This window comes from Gopherus evgoodei, chromosome 11, assembly GCF_007399415.2.
Source record: "Gopherus evgoodei ecotype Sinaloan lineage chromosome 11, rGopEvg1_v1.p, whole genome shotgun sequence".
Lineage (NCBI taxonomy): Eukaryota > Metazoa > Chordata > Testudines > Testudinidae > Gopherus > Gopherus evgoodei.
In genome coordinates, this window is record NC_044332.1 from 49,217,501 (window position 1) to 49,241,011 (window position 23,511).

Sequence of the window (23,511 nt, forward strand, 5' to 3'; positions counted from 1 at the left end):
TCAATTAGTTTTCAGTTAAATATAAACATAATATAAGTTTTCAAAGCAATATTCTTCAAAAAAATTGTTCATAATAGGTAAAACTCACCTACATACGGAGGGCCAGACTAAAGCTTTCCATGCCACTTAAGCCCCATATAGTGGGACTGTGTCAGGAGGACATGGAAGGAAGAACTGTGTAAGCAGGCGCCTGTATTCTAGGCACCTTGAGAGAAAGAGGAACCCAAGCCTCAAACCCCCTGTGGGAGATACATAGTGACATTCATTGCAAACTATTCCTGCAGGTGGGCAATGCAGGTCCAACAGCTGAAGGATAAACTTCATCCACCATCCTACCGACACTTGGTGCCCCACACAAAGAGCAAGTAATCAAAATTTGTTCAGCAGGAGTGAATTTCATCCATAATGCTTGTTGAATTAAGCATGGAACATTTTTTTCTGCTTGCCATGCTGCTGTAGACAAGTTTTAGCTTGCACAACTTCATATAATTTACAGTGCTTTTTTCTACAGTCACAAGGAAAAAACTGCTTTGTGTACTTTGTAACTTAAAGCTAAGCACAATTTTTGATTCACAGAATAGTTAAATTCCAGAAGAAGATATTATATTAAATCAATATTATTCTCAATCAGTTGGAACTATGTGAAGTTACATAAAAAAACTGCTAAAAAACCTATTAAGATTGTGAAGCTAAGCACTCAAAAGTTAGGAAATGCCAGAATTAAGGCTGCTTTCTATTTGTATGTATTAGTTCTGGACTGAAGTAATAAAATCATCAGTACTTCTAGCCTATCCAGCAAAATGAAGGCAGAATTAAAAATAGGGGTTTGGCTTTGTTTTTTTTAATACAACAAAACTGAAAGTTCACGGTACAAATTTTCTGAACCCTGAAGCCTTTCCAATACAACTATCTCCAGACCCAAGGAGAGACAAAAAACTAACCACAAGTTAAACTGGAAATAATCAATTACTGTGTTGCCATGATTGTTACATTTAACTTTCTCTCTGATTCGACTTAAGACAAGACAAAATTCCATGCTACCAAACCTATTAAGGCTACTAAAGGGTCTGTCCAGAAGTAGTGGATCCAGGAGAATAAAACAAAAAACACAGAACTTAGAGCATGTCTAAACTTAAAATGCTTAAAAAAAGCTTAAATACTTAATAAGCTGCATTGGCGCAGCTGTACCAATGCCATTGCACTGGTGTAGCATTTTAATGAAGATGCGCCATGCCAACAGTAGAGAGCTATTCCATCGGTGTAGTTAATCCACTTCCCAAGAGGTGGTAGCTATATCGATGGGAGAACTTCTCCCATCAAAGTCAGAGCTCACGGGGACAAAAGGGCATGAAGGATAAACTGCAGACCTCTTTCTGCGGCGTTGAAAATAAGGGACATTGAAGGAAGTACAATAGTCACTGCTTGCTTAACCTTCTCACTAAAATGAAGTCTTAAGAATCATCTAGAGTCCAAAACAGTAAGACACTGCAATTTATTTTTTTAAGTAGCTTTGAGGCTTTTAGTACTTCATTAGAAGACCCTTGGTCCCCAGGTTGCCTCATTAGTAACCAATCATGAGTCAAAACTATTAAGTGAGTAATATTTGGATGCAGAGGCTGAAGAATGAGGCATGGTGCTGCAGTGTAATCCTAAATATGTTCCCTTCCACAAGCGGGGGGGAGAGATACCATGCTAGCTTTCATGAGGGGTGGGGGAGGTAGAAGTAGGAAGAAACCACCATAAAAAGTAATGTTTTATCCAAAAGCCCATTTTGCCCAGAATCTCTGAATAACTCAGTAAGTCCGAGTTTACAATGAAGCTGCAGACACTAGGAGTTTGAAGATCAGCAAAGATTAATAGCATTACCAACATCTGGACTTTGACTATTTTCTATCAGTGGGAAGGTGAAAAAAAGAACCAACACTTGATATAAACCCCAGTTAACTACCAAGAGACCCTTACTCAAGCTTCTGGACATCTATGTTGTTAACAGAATTTATGAACTTTGCAAAACAGTGACAATCTAGTCTCCTTGAAGGAAGAAGTAATTTTGTTATAATCTGTTAGAGACTCTCTAAGGTTAGATCCCTACTTGCTTGTTAGAAAATGTCTAAGGTGAGGTTAGGAAAGAGAAAATAACTAACTTGGTGGGATATAAAGTAGCTGGCCTCTTGTTAAGGGACATGCTTTTAAATTTTTTTATTTTTATTTTTTTTTCCCAATTGACATTCCTTGAAGGCTTCTGTACATTACAGAATATGTTCATCTCTCTCAAACACATGATGTTACAGTGTTTCTAACAGCAGTTATAGTGAACCTCTTCCCTGAACCAGGTGTAGGCTCCCCACCCAGGGAGACCAGATGGCCTGAGTTTATAGGGATAGTCCTGATATTCAGCGCTTTGTCTAATATAGGCCCCTATTACTCTTCACATCCTCATCCCAATTTTTCATATTTGCTATCTGGTCACCCTATACCCATCTCAAGATTTTCTCTACAGTACAAGAGATACCATTACTGACAATGAGTATCTGCAATAGGTGCAGCAAAATTGGTATTAACCACAGTTTAACTACAAGTGTAACCAAGGACAAATTGTTCATTTCAGAAATAGTAATAAAAACCTACCGTCTCTAAAGTGATGCTGAACATTGTAGTTAAAAGCAGGCTTGGCACAATTAGATTTTTCTTATATGTGTATACATTTTTGACAAATAATATGAATGTTTATTTTTAAGCTTTCTAATTTCTATTTATTTAAATTTTCACAGTTGAGGGAAATAATGGGTGGATCAGATAGTAATTCTGTTAAGGACAGTAGATGTTTGAGATTTAAAAGATTAAAGATTTATAACTGTTAAAACACAAATTGTCAACATCACATGTCAAAAGTTATAAAGTAAATATCCTTATACCAAACTTTTAAGTTTTCACGCAGCATTTTTGTTAGTTTGCCTATACGTAAATTTCAATTATTGATGGAAATATTTGTCATTAGTTTCTCTGTGTATGGTGAACTAGACATTTACAAACATTTACTTACAAAAAAACCTAATGCTTCCAAGCCTACCTGTAGTTAAGCCTTGGTCAGCATCAGTTCTCCTGCATCCACTGCCAGCAATGGAGTACTTACTGCAGTGTACAGAAGGCTCAAGAAACTAACCTCTCTAGGAAATCACACAGAGGGAGTGTCTGTTGGAAGTTCGTCACAGAACAAGTCGCCTATAGTTTTCCGAGGTAGAACATCTATATCTCATTCAGGACATTAACGTATAATTGGCCTAATTATTCAACCAGGAGATGATGATCACACCATATTAGACAAAACTTAAAGGAGAGTTTGACATGCTGGATACCCTTTAAACTCTGAATTTAAATTCAGCTGGGATAAGGAAGGAAAAATCCTCCAGAAACTTCTCCCCCCATACAAGGAAATTTAAAAGTTACATGTAGGAAGTGGAAACTTTTTCTGTCATACATACTAAAATCAACAAATTTGCCTTGTGATTGTCAAGATACTGATGGCAGATCTGAACTGATACATGTCTTGTTAGAGTAAAGCCTTTGTTCCACAGGAGGTAGGTCATTAGACAGAACTGTCCTGACACAATATGAGGAGGTAGGAAAGGGGGTGGGGATAGTCATCTGTAAATTCTGTACAAGATTTTTTTGTCCCAGAAAGAAAAATGCACCAAAAACATGAGCAAGTCAGATGTAAGGTTTGAGGACCTTCTTCAATGTGGCTTTACCTCTCAAACAGGTTAAGCCCATTAAAAAAAAGTGAGTGCTTCTTGACCGATATAAAACCAAAAACACCTAACCAACTCTAGTGTACTGAAGTATTATAGAACAAAAATAGTTTTTTCTAAGGATCTCAGAAACCCATGCACCCTGGATTAGAATTAGCATCTTTAGAGACTTTAAAGCCCCAACATTTGGGCTTTTGAAAGAAGATAGCAGAAGCAAAACATTTTTAAACTATTTCTACTCCACTTGGCTAGTGGATCTCATTCATTTACAATTCTCCTTTTTAGAGGACTTAACATGGTTTCAATCCCCTAGTTCAGCTGTCTCCACTGCAGAAGATCTCAGATTCCTCTTGGGAGAAAGCCTATTGGTCTTGTCCATAGAGTGAAAAAAGTAGAATGAAAAAACAGTCCTTTTTCAGTTCACCACACTTCTAAGGGATATGCTATTGATATGTTGATAAACTACTCTGTTTCATAGCTCACTTAGCATCCAGTGTTGTGAACTCTTGTGATTTTATTGTAACACTTGGTGTTTTTCTTAAAGTCCCAGATCCTAGAGTCCTGAGAGTAGGTAAGAATCTCAATTTTCATTTAAAAAGAAAAAGTTTTAAGTACCTTCAGAGAAAAGTTTGGAAAAAAAAAAAAAAGATCCACAATGGCTCAAAACCTGAAGAACCCAACATTAACTTTTTCAACTCTCATTTTTAAGCCAGTCCCATGATTTTTTGAAGACTTGACTCACGATTAAATGCTTGGAGTTGGTGATACAGAGCATCATAATCAGATACTGGAAAAGGGATAGAATAAACTAATCCATACTAGGAATCTTAGGACAAAGAAAGATTTTGTTTTTCTGTTTTAAGTCATGCCAACACACCATTTCAGACTGAGCTGCAGGAACTGCTAATTTCCTCCCGTCCTTATCTTTTTCCCCTTTTCAGTAGGAGAGCTAAACACGGGGGAAAGTTGTTTCCTGCTCAAATACTTGAACATTTCTGTCCTAAAATCATCTTTCCTGGGAATACTGAGATAGGTTAGAAGTTAATATAACTGCAGTGAAGGTTTAAAGTAGTACTGCCTTCTTTAAACCTGCTTTGAGCATAAGGACATGGATGTAATGAGAGGGACTTGTGGCTTTAAGGTAACCAAAGAGAGTCTTGGCCCTTCCACAGGCATATTGAACAGGAAGTTCCTTCCCCACTCCACCCTGGCTGGGATTGTAGCCAGAAAAGGAGCAGTCAATTCAGAAATGAAAGCATATGGAGTGAGTGTGTGAGAATGTGTATGCGGGGGAGGAACCTGGGTGTCGGTTGTCTACGCAGAGCCTAGAGAGGCAACTAAACTTTCCTTACAAGATTTGTAGTTTGATACTAGTTATAGAGAGAATAAGGGAAATGCCTGCAAGTAAACTGACTGTGTTGGTTCAAAAACTGCTCTCCTGCTGTCCTCATGGCAGTATTCTTTGTCTGAAAGTAAAGGATTGACTCTCAACACAATGGAGGTATGAAGTGATCATGAAAGAAAAGCTGTTCTCTGCTAAAGCCACTTTACTGGACCCCTTGCCATTTATCCAACTCGCTGTACAGCAAAGCAGGAAGAAGCTGCGGTTAGTTCCAGGGAGGTAAGCATTAACCAAGATTTCTGAGGCAAACAAATTTGCCTCCTATGCACCATACTGCTTTCCAAACAATTGCTGCTGGGGTGCTCAATTACTGATAAATGCTAGTCATCTACTGCTAATTTAGGATAGTCCTCAACTGTCTCCAAAATGCACCTATAAAGACCTCCTCTCTCTTCCAGACAGAGACAAAACTAGAGAGAAAAGGAGAAAACTACTAAGAAAAAACAAAAACAGGGAAATAATTTAAGATGAAATAATCCTTTGCAAAAGGCTTTCTTTCATATCTCACACACAAAGAAGCCTCTGCTTGCACAGAGCAGAACAGACACTCTGAAGAGGGCTACCAGATTCAGATTTCAGCTGTCCTGGTCCACCCTTCCCACACCCCCACAAAAAAGACAGAGGAACTGTCTCCTTCCAATTTGACTAGATCGAAATACCCATGGGTTATGTTTTCTGTTCAGAGCAGTGGATCCATCACAAGAAAACATGACTAACCTAGATAAAATGACAATTATCTGATCCCTGTAATGTGTAGTATTTAAAGATACAGTGTGCAATAGCACAATTTGAGTTTTAAAGATGAAGGAACACAAATACTCCACTTTTAGTATTTTTATATTAAAACTTCTAAAATTGAAAGATGAATTAATAGGGTTTTTCAGTATCTATATTATGTCAATACTGTAATTAACATACTTTTAAAAATAAAAATGACACTGTAATATCAGCTTGACACCCTCACCTTTCCCCCAGGGGAAGTGCTCTCAAGAACAGAAAAACCATCGAAGTGTTTCTATACAGTGTTTACAAAAGTCCTGTAAAACAACTAATTGGAAGTTAAAAAGGAGAGTTTCTCTTTCAGCTAAATACTTGTATTTTAAAAGAAATATCTGTTCCTATTACAACAAGGGCTATAAGAAGTATGAGCTACGTTCATTTGGTGATGTCTGATCATCTTGTTTATATCTGAACATGCCACAGTTATCCTTAGTTTACTCTTAGATTTACAGTTAAAATCTTGTACAAGGGCAAATCTAAGTAAAGATGGTAGCACACAGAAACTTCTTGGTAAATAAGCAATTCGATGTTGTACCTCTAACACAGGGGTGAGCTAAACTTTTGGCCCGAGGGCCACATCTGGGTATGGAAATTGTATGACGGGCCATGAATGCTCACGAAATTGGAGGTTGGGGTGCGGTGAAGGCTCCGGCTGTGGGCTCTGGCATGGGGCCAGAAATGAGGAGTTCAGAGAGCAGGAGTGGGCTGAGGCAGGGGTTTGGGGTGGGGGGGAGGAGAAAAGGACTCTGACTGGGGGTGCGGGCTCTGGGGTGGGGCTGAGGGGTTTGGAGGGAAGGAGGGTGAATCAGGGCTGGGGCAAGGGGTTGGGGTATAGGAGGGGGTCAGGGGTACATGCTCCGGGCAGCGCTTACCTCAAAGAGCTCCCAGAAGCAGCGGCATGTCCCTCCTCTGGCTCCTATGCAGAGGTGAGCCCAGGTGGCTCTGCACACTGCTCCATCCACAGGCGCCGCCCCTGCAGCTCCCACTGGCCAGAGTTCTTGGCCTATAGGAGCTGCAGGAGCGGCACTTGGGGTGGGGACAGCGTGTGGAGCCTCATGACTGCTCCTATGCATAGGAGCCAGAGGGGGACATGCCGCTGCTTCTGGTAGCCACAGCATGTGTGGAGCGGAGCATGCCCTCGACCCTGCTCGAGCACTGGAGCGGGGCAAACCCCAGACCCGGCTCCCCAGCAGGAGCTCTAGGGCCAGATTAAAACATCTGAAGGGACGGATGCGGCCCTCGGGCTGTAGTTTGCCCATCCCTGCTCTAACAGTTTGGAATTTAAAGGGTGAGGGACTTTCTTCAAAAACTGAAATATAAACTTCTTCTAGTTTCAGAAACCTCAAGTAGGAAAGCATGTCAAAAGTTACATGGAATCATTTGGTATCACAAGCTTTTTAAAAAAAAGTTAGAGGCAAAACTGCAACATGTTGCCAGAAAATACTATTTAATGTGGCATCGAAGCAGTTAACAACATTTCTTACTAGACATTTATCCTATTAGTGTTGGCAGCCAACTGAACACATTTTAACAAGTTTGTTATGTGAAGTTCCACTATAAAGGTTGGATACAAGTTTAAAGGAATGCTTTGCAGTTTAAGTAAAGTAATCAGTTTATTCAATCTGTAGTGCTCTATGATGAACTGTTAATCATAACATAGGTTTCCTGCGTGCCCTCACTATTATAATTTACATTATATTAGTTGCTACAGGTCACAAACAAAAATCACAGTCAACTGTGGTAGGCACTGTACACAATAGATGATTAGGGCTGGCTCCAGAGTTCTTGCAGTGTAAGGCTACATCTTTATGCACAGTTGCACTGGCTTATCTAGATCAATTTTTAAAATGATGTGGTTAAACAACTGCAGACCCTCTACTGAATGGGCTTAAACTGGTTTAAACTTCAGTCAGTAAATTATTAAATTAAGAAACAGTCTGCAAAATTGGAGCATGAACCCAGGTAATTTCAGAAGAAACACCGGGTGGGGGGTGGGAAGACTTGCCTCTGCAACAATGTTTAGAAGCGCACTCCCTGTCCTGCAGTGGTAAAGTAAGTGGCAAATTGAGATTTCTGTTCTAAACTCTTCCTTATCTCAGCCTCCCACTCCATTTGTCTATTTCATCCACCTGTTGTACCCTGTCTGACACATAGGTTGTGAACTCTCTGGGAAAGGGACTGTGTTCTCTGCTATTTACCCATTTGCCTAGCAAAATAGGCCCTGAATCTTGACAGAGGTTTCTAGGTGCTATGATAATACAAATGAAAATAAGCAAGGGTTAAACCAGTTTGATTGTTTCTACGTGAGTGGTTTGCACCAATTTAACTAGTTTTAAAATCTATTTAGTTAAGAACATTCAACTTTTCTCCTACAGACAAGGCTGAAAGTACAATAGCAAGGAGCAGAGAAAGAAGAATGAGGGAGCTGTTGGGGCAATACAAAATACTGAGTAGTAGGTACCTAAATGCCTATCCCTTTTCCAACAAAAATCTCAGACTCTTACTATTCCATTCAATTTTTGGTTGTTTTATTCTCTCTGCACATTTAACAAGCATATGATCATTGACATGTTTATTCTGCCTACGGCAATAAAATCTACTATGAGCACTAAGCTCCTTGGACTAGTCACAGTGCTTTCCGATAACTACATAATGTCACAACAGAATGTCAGAGGCATGCCTCAGAAGTTGATTCTTCTGTACTCAGGAATACAACAGATTTCTTTTCATGAGATGCTATTAGAAAAAGTCCCATATTCTGTGATCTCTTTATAACTGGTGAAGTACTAATGTGTTTAAATAATCCACATGCAAGTCTCAATAACATTGTGTCACAGTTAACTGTACTGTCTGCTGCAAAATACCAAATCGCAAAAGAGGTGAAACATTCAGTTGTATCCAAGTAAAATGAAACAAACGAGCACTTACCTGACTCAAATTGTGAATATGCATAGTATTTCTTTAAAAAGTTCACAGAATACATGCAGGGTTTTTTTATGCCTATCATTTGATATAGCACACATTAAAAACATACAACACAGTTCTTTTACAAGTTCTGTAGAGGTGCTTATTATCATAATTTCCATAACTGTCTAATATAGGCAATGTAAAACTAGAGAACTAGTTACATTAAATACCATTTTCATTTTTAAAAATTCTTTTTTTTTTTAAATATTTTGCCAACACATGAAGCTGCTAGAACATTAATAAAACACTATATCGTACTATTACTTTTTTCTTTTACCTTTTAAATACATCTGCGGCACACAGAGCAGTAAATGAGAATGCTATGCTTTAAAAGAATGCCACACAAGGTATGTAACATTTCCAATCAGAAAACATGGGTGATTTCTCTCTCTGTATAAAATGTATTTTCTAAAAAAAAAAAAAAAATAAATCCTTAAAGTGTACCAGTTTGATTAAAGCATATAACTTCTACTGAAAGGAGGATCAAACAAACAAACAAACCCCTCTTATCTTTTAATTTTCTCTTAAATTTTGAAGTTGTTTAGGTCAGAGGCCATGCTCTACAACCTCTATTCCCTTCACCTTTGAGTGGAAGATACACAGCATATTGTTCATGCTACCTACCTGTAAACAAAAATAGTTTTAGTAGCATATTCCAAGGGTCAGACAGCACTTACAGTTTTATCAAAGTGTACCAGTATTGATTGAACTTTTAAAGACATTTTTTAATTTCTTTTTCCTAGTTTAAAAATACAGTTAAAATTGAGAGTTAAGCTTCAATATTTTAATTTTCAGAGGTATCACAAATTCACCAAATGTCAATGTCTTACCAAGACAAAAAGTGTACAGGCTATCTGTTCAATAAGTCAAGAAAGCTTTATTCTCCCTGCCCTTCCCAAGTTTTATACAATGATTAATAAAAGGAGTGACAGCCATCAGCTGAATCAAAAGCTAGCTATAAAGTATTATTACGTCGAGGCCACACCTGTCCCTGCAGTTTTATTTTTAGTTATACATCACATGTGCATTTGGATTGTAATTTAAAATTAATATGCAGTGGAAAATTAGAAAGACAACACAAGGCTTAATCTACCCTGGGCTACATACATATTTATTTCAACTGTAGTAAGATATTGTACTTACTTTTATAGCAAAATAGAGTTGGCTTCTGAAAATTAGTGTTCCTATGAGAACGAATATATATAATGTTCCTGTACACAATTTAGGTTTTGGAATTTAGAACATTCATTGATCACAGAAACATGGGTTTGTGCAGAAACAACCCAGTCTCCAAGAATTTTAAAATCCATTTTCACTCTTCCAATTCTGCACCTCTCAACACCTTTCCTCCAGACAGGATGGGCGTGTTGACTGCTAAATCATGTCTCTCAATTTCCTTATGCTTTTTGTTTGATTGTAGCAAAACGTCCATACATACCCAAGATAGGAAACTCAATTTATCCTCAGAGGCAAATGTGTTAGCTGTAAAACCGCTGCATGTATCATTAGAGTCACCCAGAAATGCTCTTATTTTGAACATTTGTCACTTTTCTCCTATTTGTGTTGCTTATTGATCAAACAAAAAGGCTGCCAAGTTACCAGATTCCCATAGCTGTACTTCCTACCACCAGCAGTAGAGGATTTTAGGGCTTAGACAGTTTTCTTCATTTAAGGTTTGGGTACTGGTTTGCAATCTGAAATTTAGTTATATCAAAAGCATACCTAATCTTTAAATCGCATTCAACATACATCAGTGACTCGGGATCACCTCATGGCTTGTGGACATAAGGTAGTTCTGTATAATAATCATGGTGGAGGAATACAGTGCCGTTTCCTTAGCTTAAAAAATACCCACAAACAGATTTAACAGTTCAGCTTGATATCCTGATCATGTGGCCCTATTAACAAACCTGTCCAAACAATGTTTGTTAAAGCAGCAGTTTGCATGATAGTTCTTGGACTTGATTAGTAGCTACCACCATTTCTTTAGCTAAGCACTGCGTAATTATTTTCTTTGATCTGACAGAGAAACATAAGCCACAGACAGAAAATAATCACCATTAGACTACGCTCAGACACCCACTATTAGTATTCTGTTATTTTATCTACAGCTGGACTATTGTTTTCTAAAAGTTTTCTAAATCCCTTTTTCTCTTCCCACCACTCCCAAATCACTTCCTCACAAATATCAACTTAAATGGCTATGACAGTTTGAATAGCAGAATGAAAATCGCCCTGGTGCTAACAAATGTAAATCTGGGGGAAGACATGGTGGCGATCGTTGCCTCCTGCTGGGTTTCTGTGTTGTTTCAGATGGTAATTGACACGCCCTGTAATTTAACAGTACCAGACAGTTCTATCTGTCCCATCTCTGGCAAAACACTGCCTCTCTGTTCCTTTTCCTTACGTATTATATGAGAGTACAAATGCAGCTGAGTATGATAAAGAAAGGTAGTTCATGTTACACAAGAAGGATCCATGCATAGAAATATTTTCCAGATTAGATCGCCGTTTACAAGTATTAACCAAAACATATAGCAAAATGTGTGTTGCGGCAACACCACACACGACGAACATTTTTCCTTCTCCTCCCGCCCGCCCCCGCCACTACCACCACCAAAGCTTCTGCAGCTCGGCTTAGGAACACACACCAAACAATTTAAATACCAATTGCATAAATCTTTCAGCAAAAACTTGGCGCAGAAATCACAGGCCCTTGATAACGGGGAGGAAGTGACTATCCAGCCTTGCTCAACTCGGGCGCGGTGAGGGACAAGCAACCTTCAAACTGATCTCATCGCGGAGAAATGCAGCGAGAATCTAACCTGAACCTGTGCAATACCATGCCGAAGGCATTAAGGCAAGCAGACACCGCTCCTGCCCTCTCTGCAGCATGGAAACAGAGAGAGAGGTTCGCTAGCTCCCGGGTAGATGCTCTAGTGACCTTTGACTATTGGAGAGAGCTGGGCAAGGAGCGATCTGTTGCAGCGAGTTGTGTGCGCGCTTCCCCTGGCGCATTCCTCACATTCCAGCACAATCTAAAGCCCCAGGAACAAACAGCGTGTGTCCCCCTCGCCTCCTCCCGCCCCACACACGGTACGAGCCGCACACCTGCCTTCTCATCGGCCCTGCGCTCCGCTCCGCCAGCGCCCTGTTTGTCGCACTCCTAGAACATGCAGGCAAAATCAGGCAGCCTCCCCACGGGGCTCGGGGACCGCAGAGCGGCAGTTCCGTGGGCCTGCCACCTAGAAGCCCAGCGCGGGGAAGGGTTAGAGGAGACTGTGGCTGCGTTCATTCAGCCTAAGCCCAAGCAAAGGCAATTTTACAGGGAAACGGAAGGCTGGAGGGAAACACGAGCTTGCGAGGGCCGGGGGAGCAGAGGTCTGGGCGCCAGAGGTTAGGAATGGAGAGGGCGTTAGGGGAAGAGTTTTGGGAAAGGAGTCAGGCAAAGGCGGGGGGGGGGCGATCAGAGGAAGAGACAGGCCAAGGGAGGGAAAGATTTGGGGGACAATGGGTAAGGCTGGGGGAGGGAAGCGAGACTAGTGCGGGAAGAGACAGGCTAAGGGGAGAAAGGATTGGGGGTGGGATATGGGAAAGAGACAGGCCAAGCGGGGAGAGGATGGGGATGGCCAATGGGGGTAAAGGGCTGTTAGGGTGAAAAGACGGAGACCTCGCGGGGAAGGGATCTGGGGGTGAAGGGAGAAACCAGGTGCCACGACCCTCTCGGGGAGACTCAACCTCTCTCCTCGGCTCCCTGCAGCTGGTTTTGCTCCCTCCTGGCTCAGCCTCCCCTCTGATCCGAAGCCGGGTCCCCGCCCCTGCGGACCCCCACCCTACAGTGCCCCCGAGACCTCACTCACCGCACAGATGACACCGCTGGCAGGGGATCTAGGCGCGGAGGGGCCCCAGCTGCAGCCTCCCCGCCGGCCGGGCCCTACCCCGGGGTCTCCATGCTGGTGGTGCTGCCGCTGCCGAGTCCCGACCCCCTTTCAACCTAGTCTCCCTAGTCCCGCCTCCCACCACTGACGTCAGCACACCGGCCTGCCTTGTGCCGCAATGCTATTGGAAGAGCCCTGCTCACGGCCGTACCCTATTGGTCATTGCCTTATATTAAACCACCCAATGAGCCGGTTACTTGAGGTTTCTATGGTTACCGATGCTGTGATGGGGCTGAGTGGAAGGACTTGGACTCGGAACCGGAGTTCCTTGCGGCTCGGGTGTGTGCGGCGGAAGGGGAGCGGGAAGAGGGAGTCATTAGATCACTAGGGAGAGGGAAGGCCCCGGGCGGAGAGGTCCCTGGGCGGGGGAAGGGAAGAGCGGGGAGCCGGCCTCACGCTCTGGGGCCTCTTAAGCAGAATTGCCTGCGGTGCTGGGAGTTTACACGGGAGCCAGCACGCTGCAGCCCTGACCGGGCTTGGTGACTGTCGGAGTCGCTTGTCTCGCTGGAAAAGTGAGGTGAGAGGAAAGAAAATGCATTGACAACGTGGTGCAAAATCTAAAAAAGTTCCCACCCTCGTAGTGAAGTTTGCCCCAGGCCATCCATTTCTGCTAGTAACTAGGGGCGGGTGGAGGTCTCCTAAGATACCATCTAAGAATCCATCCTCCTCCTTCCGGTAAGTGTGAATCCCAGCCTTGGTTTCAGCTTTGACTCCCCCCATTAGACTTGGCTCCTGGTGAGCAGCTGCTGTTCAGTCACTGGCTGTTGTTCCTGTATGTTGTATAAGTGGATCTGGTGAGAGAATGGCTGGTTGTACCTATAGATATATTGGAATGGGCCATATATTAGTCGTGAGCAAGAGCAAATATAATAGGAGTTAAGAATACTTCCTACCTGGAAGACGGAGCAGCAATTAGTTACAAAATGGCTACTTTAGCATTACAGCTGCTTGATGCTTCCAAATTTAAAGGGGCAGCCTGAGAAAGGTATGCTGGGAAAAATTCTCCTATTAGAGGGCAACCCTTTAGTAGAGTCAGAAAAGGCCAGTAAATTACTAAGGAAATGGTGCCTGCTAAAGAAATAATATCTGTAGCATGTATCACTGCAGTATTATAAGTTCTAAACAGACAATACAATATATAGCATTATCTGGCTACTAAGTTTTATTGTGCTTTTGTCCTGCCTATGTAAGGTGAATGTAAAGACTGGTTTGTGGATGCAAACTTTTGTGATGAGTTGTTGCCTGTCAATGAAATCAGCTAGACCTCAGTTTCTGGGTTATTTATATAATATATATGTAAACCAGCATTCAACCTATGTTTTGTTCCATGATAACTTTAATCTTGGTCTGTTTATTGTTGTGCTGATATGTGAGAAGCAAGTCATTTTATCACAGATCTTTAAACATGTTGCCTACTAACTGTCTTCAGACCTTATCTAACATAGATGACTTTAAAAATATTAGTAATGAATCTGGCCATCTTGGAAAGTACTAACAAGACAGCTCTGGAGACTGAGCAGTGTGGTAGCACAGTGCACTATGCATTTATTCAGTTAGGTGTTCCAGTTTGTCACCAAATGCTGCTATGCACACAACAACAAAAATGAGTGCAGCAGGAATAACAACATTTTATTACGGCATAAAACAATCGTAGGACTGGAAGGGTCCTCAAGGGGTTGACTGGAAGGGACCTCAAGAGGTCTTCTAGTCCAGTCCCCTGCACTCAGGGCAGGGCTAACTATTATCTAGACCATCCCTGACAGGTGTTTGTCTAACCTGTTCTTAAAAAATAAAAAAGAAAAAAACTCCAATAATGGAGATTCCATAACCTCACTAGGCAATTTGTTCCAGTGCTTAACTACCCTGACAGTTGAGAAGTTTTTCTAGATGTTCAACCTAAACCGCCTTAACTGCAATTTAAGCCCCTTCCTTCTTGTCCTATCCTCAGAGGTTAAGGAGAACCTTTTTTTCCCCCTCCTTCCTCCTTGTAACAGTCTTTTATGTATTTGAAAACTGTTATGTCCCCTTTCACAGTCTTCTTTTCAAACAAACCCATTTTTTCACTCTTCCCTCATAGATCATGTTTTCTACATCTTCAATAATTTTTGTTGCTTGTGTGTGGACTTTTTCCAGTTTGTCCACATCTTTCCTGAAATGTGGTGCCCAGAACTAGACACAATACTCCAGTTGAGGCCTAATCAGTGTGGAGTAGAGTAGAAGAATTTCTGCTTGTCTTGCTTTACAACACTCCTGCTAATTCATCCCAGAATGATATTTGTGGAGTGTGGGTATTTTGTTTGCTTTTTTTTTGTTTTTTGCAACAGTCTTACACTGACTCATATTTAACTTGCGATCCACTATAACTGCCAGATCTTTCTGCAGTACTCCTTCCTAGGCAGTCATTTCTCATTTGTATGTGTCTGACTGATTGCTCCTTCCTAAGTGGAGTACTATGCACTTGTCCTTATTGAATTTCATCCTATATACTTCAGATCAGGTCTCCAGTTTGTTGATCATTAGAATTTCAATCCTATCCTCCAAGACACCTTCAACCAGTCCTGGTTTGATATCATCTGCAAACTTTATAAGCGTTCTCTCTATGCCATTATTTAAATCATTGATGAAGATATTGAACAGAATCAGACCCAGAATTGATCCCATGCAGGACCCCACTTGATATGCCCTTCCAGCTTGACTGTAAACCACTGATAACTACTCTCTGGGGTTTTCCAGCAGTTATGCACCCACCTTATAGTAGCTCCATCCAGGTTTATTTTCCTAGGTTATTTATGAGAAGGAAATGTGAGACCATATCAAAAGTCTTACTAAAGTCATTTGGCCTGCTAAACCCAGGGTTGTGAGTTCAATCCTTGAGGGGGCGATTCGGGGATTGGTTCTGCTTTGAGCAGGGGGTTGGACTAGATCTCCTGAGATCCCTTCCAACCCTAATAATCTGATTCTCTAAGGTGCCACAAGTATTGTGCGTTTTTATGATTCTCTATATCACATCTACTGCTTTTTCCCCTCCCCCATCCACAAGGCTTGTTACCTTGTCAAAGAAAGCTGTTAAGTAGCTTTGACACAATTTGTTCTTGACTAGTCCATTCTGACTATAGTTATTATCTTCTAGGTGTTTGTGAATTGATTGCTCTGTCGTCTTTCCTGGTACTGAAGTTAAGATGACAGATCTGTAATTCCCCAGGTTGTCCTTATTCCCCCTTTTTACAGATTAGCACTATATTTGCCCTTTTCTAGTCCTCTAGACTTTCTCCCATCTTCCATGATATTTTAAGATAATTAAGGCTATGAGTTTGTCACAGAAGTCATGGATTCCATGACCTCTGACTTTTGCAGCAGCTGGTGCTGGCTATGGGGCTGCCCCAGCTGGGCAGCCTCTGGGCCAGCAGCAGCAGTTTGTGTGTGGAGGGGGTTCAGGGCCAGGGGCAGGAAGTTGAGGAGTGCAGGTGCTTACCTCAGGGTGAGGGAGTCCCTGGCTCCCATTGGCATTGGGCCCCCTGCAGTTCCTAGGCAGCAGAGGGGCTGGGGAAGGGGATGTGTGCACCACATGCTGCCCACGCCCGCAGATCCTGCCCCAACAGCTCCCATTTGCTGCGATTCTGCCCAATGGGAGCTGCGGCAGCCAGTGCTTGTGGCAGGAGCAGTGGAGCTATCTAGGAGCTGCAGGGACATGGAGATGAGTAGGAAGCCCTTGCCACCTCACACCCCTCCCTCAGTACCAGCAGGGGTCCTGGGCCACAGCCTGCCTCCCCTCCCCTGGTATCAATGGGGTTCCTGGATCACATCCTGCAGTGTCCCTGTGCTCCTTTTTCCCTGACCACTCATGGCCCCATGCTCAAATTTTAGTCAGAGTGGGTATTTTTGGTAAAAGTCATAGACAGATCATGGGCCTGTGAATTTTTGTTTATGGCCCATGTCCTATCCATGATTTTTACTAAAAATACCCATGACTAAACATAGCCTTAAAGATAATCATTCATGGCTCAGATCTCTCCCCAGTCAGCTCCTTGAGAATTCTAAGATGTATTTCATTGGGCCCTGGTGTCTTGAAGACATCTAACTTGTCTAAGTAACTTGTAACTTCTTCTGTCCCTATTTTAGCCTCCTATCCTATCTCCTTTTCTCTGGCATTCACTGTTAGATGTCCAACCGCTACTAAACTTTTTTGGTGAAAACTAATGTGAAGTCATTTAGCACTCCTGTCATTTCCATATTTTCTGTTTCCCCTCTCCCCCTGTTATTGAGTATGGGCCTGTCCTGTCTTTGGTCGTCTGTATTTGTTTTCTTGTTACCCTCTATGCTAGCCCTGACAAATTAAACATCCTGCAATGATTGCAGCAGCATGTACATCGTACATCACACATCTTCCTCAGCAATCTCAGCGGGAGGGAGAGAGAAGCAATGAATTCCTTCTTCAAAACCATGGGTATAGTTTGGGGAAGACGGAGGCTTGCAGTTTGGGAGGAGGGGAAGAGAATGCCCCCCCATGTTGCCCCGTTGGCCTGACTGGAGCTGCCCTCTCCAAATATGGAAGTCAAACTACACCTATGTTCAAAACAGCCACCATGTAGCTACTATAAAAAGAGAATTTTCACCTCTTGAACACCATAAAGAAGACCAGAATGAAGACAAATCATTCCATAAAAGGTTATTCCTGAATTACATATTCATTCTACAAAATACAAAGCAATAATTTGTATGTTCCCATTGTGCCTTCATCAAGGGTTCAAAATACTTACACAAATTTGAAAAAAAATACTGTAACTGTATGATCTACTGCACTGAGAATGAAAGCAGATCAGTACCCTTTAGGTAGGACCCAGTGAAGCCTCACAACAGTAATTTAACATGTCCAGAAATGGCAATTTTCAGATGGAACTGCTGAATCACTGATTCTGGGCTGCTTTAATTGTTGTATATCAAAATGTACTATTGAATGCTGTGTATTTTAGTCTCCACTGGCTTTACAGCTGTGGCACCAATGCACCCATCTCAGATATTTTATCAATGTTGTATGGACGACACCAAGTATTATGATGTGGCAAATGGCTTTGATTAAAATAAAAAGCCATGTGACTTTAGGATTGTTAAGGGTTTCTTAATGGCAATGTTAACATGGTCTTACCTAAACTGTTTATGAAATTGCTTGTTTGTTTTGATGTTTTAATAAAAGCTTATATGTAAAATATACATTCTATAAACTAATGTTTTGATAGCTATTTTAAAAATTGCAGTTAAATTACTGCAGATTAACTCATTTATCATGTAAATTGCTTCATACAGGTGAATATTAATAAATATACTAATCTTTTTAGCATTATCCTAGGTTTTTAATACTGAGAAATAATTTTTGATAGCAAATTCTATGTCTGATCCAAAATCCTTTGAAGTCAATGGTAGTTATCTATTCTAGCCCTTTGAGCAGAGTTAGTTGGTGTGGTGGTAAAAACACCTGAGCCCTGGCAATCCTAATACTTCCACTATTCCTATTGCCAGTGGTGAATTACAGAGCCAGTTTGTGTACCATAGACAAGGCAGTTCTGCAAAGCTGCTGATGAGCAAGGTGACTTAACTAAATCCTGATCCTATGACATGTAGTAAAATTGTGCTCAACATAGTGCTTAATGTTCCTTCCCCTTCTTGAAAAGATCAAGCTACTTAAGCACCTTTGCAGGATAATGCCACTTCTCCTCTTTCAAACTGTATGTAACCTCATTCTAGGGCCTTGGCTACACTGGCACTTTACAGCGCTGCAACTTTCACGCTCAGGGGTGTGAAAAAACACCCCCCTGAGCGCTGCAAGATACAGCGCTGTAGCTACACCTGTAGAGGATGTGGTTTACGTGCAGCACTGGAGAGGCTCTCTCCCAGCGCTGGCGCTCCGACCACATTCACACTTTCAAGTGTAGCCATACCCTTAGTTACACCTCTGCTCTTCTTTTCCTTCACTCAGAGCTCCTGCATATCAGCGCACTCTCTCTCTCATATCTTGATGCTTTCTTCCATGCTGCTTTTACACCTAGAAATCTCTCCTTTTCTTGGTATGCCAAGCAATCACCCTTTCATGCAAAATCCCTACTGAAAACCCACTTCTGTGAAGTTCTTTAATGCTAATCCACCATATAACACTTTTTAATAACAGCACTATTAATCCGATTCCCAGTGTAGAACTGATAAATGAAATTGTTTTTAATTGTTCACTTTATTAATGTAACTTCTGTTCACCGTTCACTACACTTGCCTACGTTGTAACTTCTTCTGTTCGCTGTTTGCCATGTTGTAATTCAAACCCCATTTTAAAACGCTCACTCTATTTTGTAAAAGCTTCCTCCAACCTTCATTTTTGCAAACCCTGCTGTACTCTTATTAGTTTAGTTTAGATGTGTGAATGAGGCATATAAGAATGATGGAATCAACCTCCAGCCCCAGCCTGTCCTGATGAAATAAAGTTCAAACCCCACCGGCTGAAGATGCAGACGAGCCCTAACAAAGTAAGAAGAGTCCACCCTAAAAAGAAAAGGTACAATAGAAGGAAGATCAAAGCCAGGTCCAAGGCTGAAAGTCACACCTACAATTGACAGGTGATCAATCACCAAACCCAGAGGCAGCGTGATTCAGCAAGACCTATAGACTCTGGATTCAAACTAAAGCCTACAAAAAGGATGGGTGAAATGGGAGACTTTGGAGGGTAACTTTCTGCTGCCAACATGGAAGGGCATCGGTGCATGCCCAACAGAGACCCAGCTCGTCCTTGTGCCCAGCTTTCCTGGCCAGTTAGCCGCCACAAGCTACGAACCCAAACTGCAAAATCAAGCCATGAACTTAAGCTATCTTCAGGACTGGTAGCTATGCAGCAGCTGCAGAACTGTGTGTGCATTAGGTATAATGTGTGTGTATAAGCATTAAGATATTAGTGGTCATAAATCAATTAACATAATAAATGTGGCATCTTTGTCTTGCCCCTGAAAAGATCCTGTGTAACTTTGTCTGTACAACACCAGTAATCTATTTCATTAAGTGTCTCTAAGGCATTGTTGGGTCACTCTAGACTAGAGTACTTGGGGAAGAAACTGTCTCTTCCCTTATGTTCAGTATAACTCTAAGAATATACTTCATCATCCGTACTTGATCTTGGACAGTGCTGAGCACTCTAGTGCCTACACAGCAAAACACTTTAACTTGTGGCTACATGCACTTAAAATTAAGCATGAGGGGTTAGTGCTTTGCTAGATTGGGGCTGGAGTGATCAGGACTTTGGAGGCTGGATCCCTCAGTTTAGACAAATCTTAAATATACAGACAGGGCAAGCATAGTAAACATATTAAAAAAGGGGAGCAAAGAGCACCTGGGTAATTCAGTGTAACTCTGATACCTAGAAAGATATCAGAATAAATTATTCAACTCAATTTGTAAGCATCTGAAGAAGAATGATAGGGTTACACAGAATAGCCCTAGGTAGCTTTCTCAAGAAAAAAGCAGGTCCCACCCACAGCACTGACTTTCCAATATACTGCGGGGTGCTCAAGCCCCTGGCTCTGTCCCACTCCACCCTTCCCGGACCGCCCACGGAGTCAGCACTTATGGTCACATCAACCTAATTTCCTTTTTAATTAGGGTTACTGGCCTAGTGGATAGGGGGAATGCAGTAGATGTGAAAGATCTTGGATTTTTTTCTTTTTCAGTAAGATGATAGACACAGTTCCACATGACCTTCTCAAAGCAAACTAGGGAAAGGTGGTCTAGATGTTATAGGTACATAACTGGTTAAAAGACTGTAATGGTTGCAGTAAACTGGGAGGACACATACAGTTGGGTCCTGGGTCTGCTATTAGTCAATATTTTCATTAATTACTTGGATAATGGAGGTGGAGAGTAGTTTGGTTTATAAAATGTGGGGATTACACCACAATGGGAGGGGTTGCTAGCACTTTGGCAGACAAGACTAGAATTCAAAAGGACCTTGACAAACTGGAGACTTGGTCTGAATTCAGCAAGATGAAATTCAGTGAAAACAAGGGCAAAGACTTACATTTAGGAAGGAATAATCAAATGCACATAGCAGCGGAGTAAGAACATTGGGGGCCTGGGGCACAGAGAACATTTGGGTCCCCATATCCCGTCCCAGCCATGGGAGTCTGGGCCACTGGGGGGAGCTCTGGACACCCTGGGGGAGCAGGAATACAGGCCAGGGGCTGCTCTTAGGCACCTCATCTGCCTGCCCAAGGCAGATGCAGGGTCCTGGGCTCCCCACAGCTGCCTGGGCTCCCTGGACAGCTCTTACAACAGCCTAGGGCACTGCCCCCCCAAACTGTGGGGGCACTGCCCTGGGGGGGCATGGAAGAACATTTTAGGGTGCACAGTAGGGCCCAGCCCTACTGCCAGCTCTGCCCTGCCCTCCTCCCTCCCCACCCCCACTCCCACCCCTAGCTGTGGCTCTGCTCTTGGCTACACCCCACTCAGTCCCTGACTGCAGGCCCCAGCCCCACTCCTGGCCCTGGCCCTAGCTCCAGGGACAGAGGAGGCACGGATCGGCTAAGGGGGAGGGTGTGACTGAAAATCTGGGGACCCCTGGCCTAGGCTAACCATATATCCTATTTTTGCCCCAGATGTCCTGGCATTTTTTGGCAAAACTGGGCATTTGTCCCATTTTTTTTCTTTTCAACTGATCACCAATTTGCAAGAGCAAACGGGACAAATACCCAGTTTTGCCAAAAAGGAGCTGTCAGGGGTGAGCAGTGGGGCTCAGACCAGCCCTGGGCAGGCAAGGAAGGGGGCTTTGACAAGTGGCTCTCACCAGCCCCACGCTAGCGAGGGGGAAAGGGAGAAGGGGCTTGGGTGAGCTTCATGCTGCAGAGGGTGGGATAGGAGAGGGGCTCGCTCCAGTGTCAGGTGAAGGGGGCCCGTGGTTGAGTGTGGGGGGGATGGCCTTGACCCAGCTCAGTGTGGGGCTTGGACAAGCAGTGCTCAGCCAGCTCTGCCTGGGGACAGGAGATATTGCTCACCACCATTCCACAGGGTTCGGATTGAGCTGGAGGCAGGGCCTCTGTGGGAAGGGAAGGAGGGGAAAAGGAGGAGCAGAGGGTGGCGCTAGAGTTCCATCTGCTCTTGTGTGGTCCCCAAATTGACTGGGCCCCATCAGCCCAGTCAATAATCTGTACAAAATGGGGAATTCACTAATTAGGCGGTAGTACTACAGAAAAGGATCTGGGGGTTATAGTAAATCAGAAATAGAATATGAACCAGTAATGTGATGCAGTTAAGAGAAAAAAAAACTATTATTCTGGGGTGTATTTATTAACGGGGCATCCTGTAAGACATGGGACATAAATATTCTGCTGTACTGGGTGTGACAGGTTCTCCCCCCTCCCCAGGGTGCCACTTGGAACTGGGATACCACTGAGCCCGCCTGACCCACCAGCCTGGACTCCATGCTGTGATAAATTGCCAAGCTCTCCAACCTTGCTTTTTGACCAGCATACACACAGATAGGGACACACCCAGCTGGTGCTTCAGCTCTGCATGGGAAGGCTCAGCTAAGGCACACACTCTCCTCTAGACTAGAGTGTAAACTCAAATTTATACCGTCTTGTGCTGTACAGGGAACTGTACAGCATAAGTTTATAAAATTCGTCCCCTCCCTGAGTATGGTGAGAGATATGCAACAGCTTTCTGTCCCAAATTATAATTTCCACACACTAGGTTTAGACCAAATAAAAACAAGCTTATTAACTACAAAAGATAGTGTTTGTTGTTGTTTTTTTTAAGGATAGCAAACAGATCAAAGCAGATTCTTCAGTAAATGAACAAAACTGCAAGCTGAGCTTAACCTACTAGATAGGTAGGATATGAATTAGCAAATTCTCACCCTGAGTGATAAGAATCTGCCAGCCTGTTTAAGGCACAAGATGCGTTGGCTTTCCCAGGTTTTCATACACAAGCTAAAAATCCCTCTAGCCTGGGACCATCACTTCCCATAGTTCAGTCCTTGCCCCTCAGGTGTTGCCAGGTATGGTTTAGGGAGAGTGAGGTCCCATCATGATGTCATAGTCCCCTTTTTATATCTACTTCCAACTTGCTGGAAAGCTCTTTTGCTGTGACCTGGGTCAAACAGTTCCTATTGTGTAGTGCTGTATCTGAGAGGCTTCTGTTGTACAAAGTTCCTGAGGTAGTGCTTGTGCTTGTGTGCATTTCCTCAGTAAGCTATTTACATTATTTGGCCTTTTTACTGTTATACCTGAAAGGCTGCTTATGGGTGTTTTCAACCTCACAAGGTTGAAAACACTCTAACACATACATAGCCTAATTTCACATACGATAGCCCTGAGCTCCCTCGTGCACCCCAATCCCCTGCCCTGAGCTCCCTGCCTGTACCTCGCAGCCCTCTCACACCCCAACCCCCTGCCCTGCCCCTGCATACAATTTCTTCACCCAGATATGGCCCTCGGCCCAAAAAGTTTGCCCACCCCTGGTCTAGAAGATCAAGACTTTAAGTGATACTTCACAAGCCATACTTTGTACAAAACATATCCTAATTATGACATTGATAAATATTGGGGTGCCATGGTGTCACACTTGGTACTGCTGCAGCCTTAGCTATAGTATTTTGTTTCATTCTAGGTGCCATACTTTAGGTAAGATGTGGATAAATTGGAGAAAG

The 23,511-nt window shown here is 42.6% G+C and overlaps 2 protein-coding genes across 5 annotated transcripts in view; one reads left to right on the forward strand and one right to left on the reverse strand.

The window, feature by feature from the left end:
* Window positions 1–12,873, reverse strand: part of PKP4 (plakophilin 4) — a 215,450-nt gene extending 202,577 nt beyond the window's left edge. For all 3 annotated transcript variants that reach the window (XM_030580277.1, XM_030580276.1, XM_030580275.1), the window contains exon 1: window positions 12,759–12,873. The gene's annotated coding sequence lies outside the window, so the exon portion shown is untranslated. The remainder of the gene's footprint in view (window positions 1–12,758) is intronic.
* A 512-nt stretch (window positions 12,874–13,385) lies between these two features.
* Window positions 13,386–23,511, forward strand: part of CCDC148 (coiled-coil domain containing 148) — a 126,734-nt gene continuing 116,608 nt past the window's right edge. For both annotated transcript variants that reach the window (XM_030580914.1, XM_030580916.1), the window contains exon 1: window positions 13,386–13,511. The gene's annotated coding sequence lies outside the window, so the exon portion shown is untranslated. The remainder of the gene's footprint in view (window positions 13,512–23,511) is intronic.